The sequence below is a fragment of the Danio aesculapii genome, chromosome 3 (genome assembly GCF_903798145.1).
Source record: "Danio aesculapii chromosome 3, fDanAes4.1, whole genome shotgun sequence".
Lineage (NCBI taxonomy): Eukaryota > Metazoa > Chordata > Actinopteri > Cypriniformes > Danionidae > Danio > Danio aesculapii.
This window is the reverse complement of record NC_079437.1, coordinates 100,826-108,748: the sequence shown is the minus strand read 5'-3', so window position 1 is coordinate 108,748 and position 7,923 is coordinate 100,826.

The following is a 7,923-nucleotide window of genomic DNA, read 5'->3' as shown; positions in this document are numbered from 1 at the left end:
GTGTCGCCCAACCCGCAGCTCTGCAGATATCTGTGAGAGAGGCGCCGCGTGCTAACGCCCATGAGGAAGCGACACCTCTAGTGGAGTGCGCTCTCACGTTAGGAGGGCGCGGCTCGCCCTGGCATTGATAAGCGAGGGCGATGGCATCAACTAACCAGTGGGCCAACCTCTGTTTTGACACGGCACTTCCCTTCTGCCGGCCACCATAACAGATAAAGAGCTGTTCACATGATCTTACATTTTGCGTTCGTTCCACGTAAAGGCGCAAAGCGCGAACGGGACAAAGCAGTGAATGGGCTGAGCCTGCCTCCTCCGCAGGCAGCGCTTGCAGGTTCACCACCTGATCTCTAAATGGGGTGGTAGGAACCTTGGGCACATAGCCAGGTCGGGGTCTCAGGACAACGTGAGAGTAACCCGGCCCGAATTCAAGGCACGATTCGCTGACCGAAAATGCCTCCAGATCCCCAACTCTCTTGAATGACGCCAATGCGATCAGCAGAGCTGTCTTAAATGACAGAAATCTAAGGGATACCGAATCGAGTGGCTCGAACGGATCTCTCTGCAGACCCGCCAGGACTATAGAGAGATCCCAAGAGGGCATGAGAGGGGGGCGGGACGGATTTAATCGTCGCGCGCCTCTGAGGAATCGGATGATTAGATCATGCTTCCCGAGCGTGTTGCCATCCACCGCGTCATGATGAGCGGAGATCGCAGCCACGTAAACCTTCAGTGTGGAGGGTGACAGCCTACGCTCCAGCTTATCCTGAAGGAAGGATAACACAATGCTAATCTGGCAAGTTCGGGGGTCTTCTCGGCGAGAAGCGCACCGCTCAGAGAATAGACTCCACTTCAGGGCGTAGGCATGCCTCGTAGAGGGTGCTCTAGCCTGAGTGATGGTGTTAAGTACCGCGGGGGGTAAGTCACCTAAGTCATCCGCGCTCCGTCTATGGACCACACGTGGAGGTTCCAGAGATCTGCGTGGGTGCCAGATGGTGCCCCGTCCCTGAGAGAGGAGGTCCTCCCTTAGGGGAATGCGCCAAGGAGGGGCCGCCGCGAGGAGTGTGAGCTCCGAAACCCAGGTCCGGTTGGGCCAGAGGGGCGCAACAAACAAGACCTGCTCCTCGTCCTCCCTGACTTTGCACAAAGTTTGTGCGATTAGGCTCACTGGGGGAAACGCATATTTGCGCGTGCCCGATGGCCAGCTGTGAGCCAGTGCATCCGTGCCGAGGGGGGCCTCGGTCAGGGAATAAAACAGCTGGCAATGTGCGTTCTCGGCGGAAGCAAACAGATCGATCTGGGCTTCCCCGAAGCGCGCCCATATCAGCTGGACCGAATCGGGGTGGAGTCTCCACTCTCCTCGGGACACTAGCTGCCGTGAGAGCGCATCGGCTGCACGGTTGAGCTCGCCCTGGATGTGAATGGCACGCAGCGATTTCAGCCGCGTGTGACTCCAAAGGAGCAGACGGTGAGCGAGCTGAGACATGCGGCGAGAGCGTATACCCCCCATACGGTTGATATAAGCCACCGTCGCCATGCTGTCCGTCCTGACCAGCATGTGTTTCTGCTCCAACACCGGAAAAAAGCGGCAGAGAGCCAGATCCACTGCCAACAGCTCCAGGCAGTTGATATGCCAAAGCAGGCGGAGTCCGGACCACGAACCCGCGGCTGCTTGCTCGTTGCACACGGCCCCCCAGCCTGTGCTGGAGGCATCTGTCGTTACGACAACATGCCTGGATACTAGCCCTAGGGGCACTCCGGCCCGTAGAAAGCCAGATCCGTCCAGGGGCTGAGGGTGCGGAGACACAGCGGAGTGATGTGCACCCGGTGCGTACCCGCGCGCCATGCCCGTCTGGGGACTCGATCGCGAAGCCAACGCTGAAGTAGTCTCATATGAAGCAAACCGAGCGGCGAGACCGCGGCTGCGGATGCCATATGCCCCAGGAGCCTCTGAAAACATTTCAGTGGGACCACTATTTTCCTGTGGAGCTCGTTACACAGGAAAGCATTAGCCTGGCGCGCTCCTCGGAGAGGCGCGCAACCATAGCAATTGAATCCAGCTCCAGCCCGAGGTAAGAGATCCTCTGCACAGGGCAAAGTTTGCTCTTCTCTCGGTTGACCTGAAACCCCAACTGGTCGAGGTGCCGAAGCACTTTGACTCTGTGCATAATCAACTGATCGCGAGAGGAGGCTAGAATGAGCCAGTCATCGAGATCGTTGAATGTGCGGATGCCCGCCAGCCGCAGTGGCGCAGAGCACCCTCCGCGAGCTTGGTGAAAACCCGCGGAGACAGAGAGAGCCCGAAGGGGAGGACTTTGAACTGCCACGCTCGTCCTTCGAACGCAAACCGGAGAAAAGGGCGGTGGCGTGGAAGAATAGAGACATGAAAATACACGTCCTTCAGGTCTATGGCTGCAGACCAATCTTGTGGACGGACGCTCTGAAGCAAGCGTTTCTGCGTAAGCATTCTGAAGGCATTTAGTGTAAATGACAGTTCAGTCTGCGCAGATCTAGGATTGGTCTTAACCCCCGCTCTTTTTGGGCACGATGAAATACGGGCTGTAGAACCCGGACTCCATCTCGGCTGGAGGGACCTGCTCGATTGCGTCCTTCGCCCGGAGGACCGCAATATCCTCTCGCAAGACAGGGGCGCTCACGGGGATCACCCTCGTGGAAAGGACACCCGTGAATTTGGGAGGGCGAATAGCGAACTGAATCGCATAGCCGAGTCTGACCGTCCGTATGAGCCACCGCGACGCGCTGGGCAGCGCTAACCAGGCTGGCAGAGCGCGCGCTAATGGCACCATCGGAGCGATCACTGACGTGCCAGCGGAGGGGCAGCTCGGGATGGGAGTGTTCATCCCGGGAAGCGGTGCGTCCCGGGGAAGAGCTGAAAATAAGAGAATTTCTCTTACCTTCCTCCCTGTATCCCGCGGTGAGGCCAGAGTGAGAGAAAGGAGTCCGTCCTGCTGCACTCTGAGGGCCTGAGGCGAAGGGTCCCGGTGCTGCGAGCTGGAAGGCGGAGCGTCCCAGACTGGCAGTACTCGGGCTCGCGCATCCGGAGAGAGAGGAAACTGCTCTTTTTGGAAATTTGGTTGCCGCCAGCCCAGGGGCCGGCAGCGAGGAGTTTAAAGTCGTTGTGGACTGATGTAATAATCCTCGGCCCCCCACCGAGGAAAGAGCAGGTCCCCTCTTTTCCGAATGGCCCGTCCCAGGAACGCTTCGCGGTCCGTTTACTGGACTTAGCGGCGCCCTGGGGCGGGGGCGTTGCAGTCCCGCGGGAGGCTCGGCATTGCCACCTGGCCGGAGCGGGCAGCGAAAGCGGAGCAGATGAAGCCGCGGGAGGACGCCCTCGGCGAAGAGCAACCGCAGCGGAAGGGGCAGCGGGAGGAGCAGTTTTTCGAGCCCGCTGATAGATGACCTCACCCCTCGCCTTGGACTGCTTTTCACCGCGGAGAATTCCTGGGTGAACTCCCCAACGGTGTCGCCGAAAAGGCCAGCCTGGGATACGGGAGCGTTAAGAAAGCAAGCTTTGTCAACGTCTCTCATCTCGCCAAGCTCAGCCAGGGGTGGCATTCCTGGACCACTAATGTGGCCATCGTCTTCCCCAGGGCACGAGCAGCCGATTTAATAGTCATGAGAGCATAATCGGTTGCCGTGCGGAGCTCATATAGCAAGCCTGGGGAAGAACCACCCTCCTGCATCTTGGCCAGCTTCTCGGCTTAGTAGCGTTGATAGGTGGCCATAGCGTGCAGAGCGGAGGTGGCCTGGCCCGCAGCAGTGTAGGCTCTGGCCATGAGAGACTCAGATAACCTGCACGCTTTGGAAGGGAGTGTGGGCGAATCTCTCCGAGTGGAGCAGCTCTGCGAACAGAGCACGCTCCACCTGAGGAATCGCCTCATAACTCCTGGCCGCTCCGTCATCGAGGGAGGTGAGAGCGGGAGCGCACGAGGACCGGGCAGAAAAAGGTGCCCTCCATGTCTGCGTGAGCTCTCTGTGTACCCCCGGGAAGAAGGGGACGGGGGGTCTAGAAGGCTTCGCCTCCTTCGCCCCCACGTAGCACCCGTCTAAGCGGTCCGGCCGCGGTTCTGGGGGACAAGCCATCTCCAGTCCCACAGCCAAAACAGCCCGGGATAACACGTCTAACATGTCCGATTCCAGATCCAAAACCACCCCGACAACCCCGGAGGGTGGCAGGGGGTCCGGATCTTCATCAGAGCATGTCAACCCGCCCTCCGATGCAGCGATGGCCATCACGTCCCCGGTGTCATCTAATGAGAGCGCGGCCAACCCAGAGGATGGACCAGCGCTAACACTCGAAGCAGAAACAGAGCGCACTGACGAGGAGCGAGGGGTCCGCGGGCCCGAAGGCGACGGATTAGCCCCCACTGTAACCCTCAGGCCTGCCCGAGTGCTAACCGCTTGGCGGGGAGCAGCAGGGGTGACTTGCCCTAATAAAAGAGCTCGCCGCGACCTCAGTTGCGCAACAGTCAAGCCATCGCAATGCGGGCAAGAACTGTCCGCGAGCACCGCATCAACATGTTGGACCCCCAAGCATGTGACGCAGTACTCGTGCCTGTCATCCGGGGAGAGGAAACCACCGCATCCAGAAACGCACGGTCGAAACGACATCTTTAAAAAGACGCGCTGCACGACCGTGTGCTCTCTTAGGGAATTCTGCTCTTTTAACAAACTGCTCTTTCAGGTCACCAGCGAAACGCCAAGGGGACGGGATACCCAGCTCGACCGCCGCTAGAACGTCTTCCCTCGCACTGGTGAGAATAATGCTTTCTTCAATGTTGGAAGTCAGCTCAGCAGAAGGGTTCTTCAGTCTCAGATCGGGTCTGAAGCAACAATTCTGATGAGCTGGCGCCAGCAGCCGACTGATATAGCCCTAATTGGCTCATCAGTTTCAGCTGTGGAGCTAAGCTCCGCCAATTCAATTGGCATTTCATTGGCCCGTTTTCTTATCTTCAGAAGTGATTGGTCGTCTAAAGCACTCCCAAAGTCTGTTTAATACAGACACACGTAGAAGTTCCCATATGAAGGGGAACAGACCTTAAACGCGCAGATTTTGCAATTGCAAACAGTTCACCGGAAGCGCTTAACCCAGGTTACAGGCAAATTAAAAGTCCTATTAGCATGCTTCAGCACAACCCTATTATTAGCCCCCCTGAATGATTAGCCCCCTGTTTATAATTTTCCCCAATTTCTGTTGAATGAAGCGAAGATTTTTTTTCAACGCATTTCTAAACATAATAGTTTTAATAACTCAATTCTAATAACTGATTTATTTTATCTTTGCCATGATGACAGTACATAATATTTGACTAGATATTTTCAAGACACTTCTATACAGCTTAAAGTGACATAAAAAGGCTTAACTAGGTTAATTAGGTTAACTAGGCAGGTTAGGGTAATTAGGCAAGTTGTTGTATAATGATGGTTTGTTCTGTAGACTATCGAAAAAATAAATAGCTTAAAGGGGCTAATAATATTGACCTTAAAATGGTTTTTAAAAATGTCTGCTTTTATTCTAGCCGAAATAAAACAAATAAGACTTTCTCCAGAAGAAAAAATATTATCAGACATATGTAAAAATTTCTTTGCTCTGTTAAACATCATTTGGGAAATATTTAAAAAAGAAAAAAAAATTCAAAGGTGGGCTAATAATTCTGACTTCAACTTTTGAACATAGGTACAGTAAATAATGACAGAACTTTCAGTTTTGGGTGAACTAACCCTTTAAAACTGCATACGTTTACAATACATCAAAACATTTTAAAAGGTCTTTTCAATATTTATTCACTCTCTATATTCGTCTTTGTGTTCTGAAATATGTCTGTAAGATAAACATTAATGTCCTGCTGTCATATCACAGCATAACAGAGAAACTGAAGCTGCAGATTTTTTTGTGCAGTAACGCAATGTGAGTGTTGATTTATGGCTGTTGATTATAACTCTGCACTGCATCAATGTCTCAGCGCCGGACACATCAATAACTACTGACAAAATTCATCTTGCCAGATTAAACTGACAGACAGCAGGTTGGGGGGACGTCCCGCACGTACGATCCAGCCTATCGCAGACCTCATCTTATTATTCCCCAAAGCTTATTAAATATGAAACAGACAGCATTTATCACGACTCGACAACAGGATGCATGATGCAGGAGAAATGTCAGAGAGACGCTTTATTTACACTTTCTATATGCCATTGTTAATGCTGGCTGCTTACCTCGGGACGTCCCGCTGACGCCGTGATTCCTGCGGGGTCCTGAAAAATGATCTCATATTAGGGAAAGTGTGCTATAATAAACACTCAGTCCGCCTGAAATCAAAGTCAAAGTTTTTGGGAGATTTGAGTATTAATATGGTAGTCTAAAGCCCATCTAGTGCAGTGTTTCCCAACACTGTTCCTGGAGGCACACCCACAGTACATATTTTCGATGTCTCCTTTATCTGATCCATTCATGTCAGGTTTTGAAGTCTCTTCCAATGTTCTGATGAGTTGATTGAGGCGGGTTAGATTAGGGAGAGGTTGAAAATGTGTACTGTTGATGTGCCTTTAGGAACAGGGTTGGGAAACACTGATCTAGTATGCTCCAAAACAGTGAGGAATTTTGTATATTACAAGACTAAAGATTTCAAAATGTAGTTTCTCACTTCCACCAATAAGAATGAACTCTTTTTATGACATCATCACTTCAGATTCTCATGTTTTGACCAATCAAATGCTTTCTAATCATTGGAATTCCCCCCATCCCCACACCACACAACAACCTCAATACATTATGCAATTCTGAGTGCCTCACACAGGTGAGTGGGCTTGACAAACTACCTGTAGAAAACAGTCTCATTTTTGACACTTTAACCCACAATTGCAACAGTTTTGCACCAGACACTTTCTTACAATCGCTCCATATCTCTTAAAAATGTGCATTTATGAAGTGAGCCTCACACAGGTGAGTGGGCTTGACAAACCACCTGTAGAAACACTCTTCTCTCTATATAAACACTCCCCCTCCTTACTCTAGCACTTCATTCTGTGAGCACAAACAGTTTCTTTGTATAGTTAGAACTTGTTGTGTGTATTGCCTCTTCTTGTTGAATCGCTTCTTGTTGAATCGATTTAAGTCACTTTGGACAAAAGCGTCTGCTAAATGCTACAAGACACTGTTGATGTAGCTATAATCAGTCATTAATTCGCATATACCTGAGCGTTTGTGCAGCGGGTTCATTTAAATACTTGCATATGTCGGTGCCAATGGCGTAGTGGAAAGTGCACCGGCACATGCACTCCAGTGTTCGCGGCGACCTGAGTTCGATTCCCGCCTCGAGGTCCTAAGCCGATCCTTCTTCTTTCTCTGCTCCCCACACTTTTCTGTCAATTCTCTCTACTGCCCTGTCAAAATAAAGGTGAAAACTCCTAAAAATAATTATTAAATACTTGCATATACATGGAACTTAACTTGAGAACTTAACACAGAAGCATCGTTGCTATTATACACTTTCATTATCATGAGTCAGATGCGCTTCATCAACGATATCTCACGACAATTGGTAACTTTTTGATTTAGTGGCTAATTCGTATCAATCTCATTTGCACATTTTAGTACAATTTGCACTTACCCAATAACGGTTGGGTTTAGGGGCGGGGTTTGGTGCCACGCCTCCTTTTTAAAAAATCATACATTTTCGTTCATTCGTTTCACTCTGATAACTTTACATGAATTTGCCACTACACTGACAAAACGTAAAATGGTTACGTTTCCTCATGAGATCAGACTACTTTAGTGCAAAAAACTAATGAATTGAAACACTTTTGGCTACCTTTGAAAAGGGATTGAATTACTGTTTCTCTTAATATTTCATTTCAATTCAAATCAAGTTTATTTGTATAGCTCATTTCACAAATCTTTCCAAA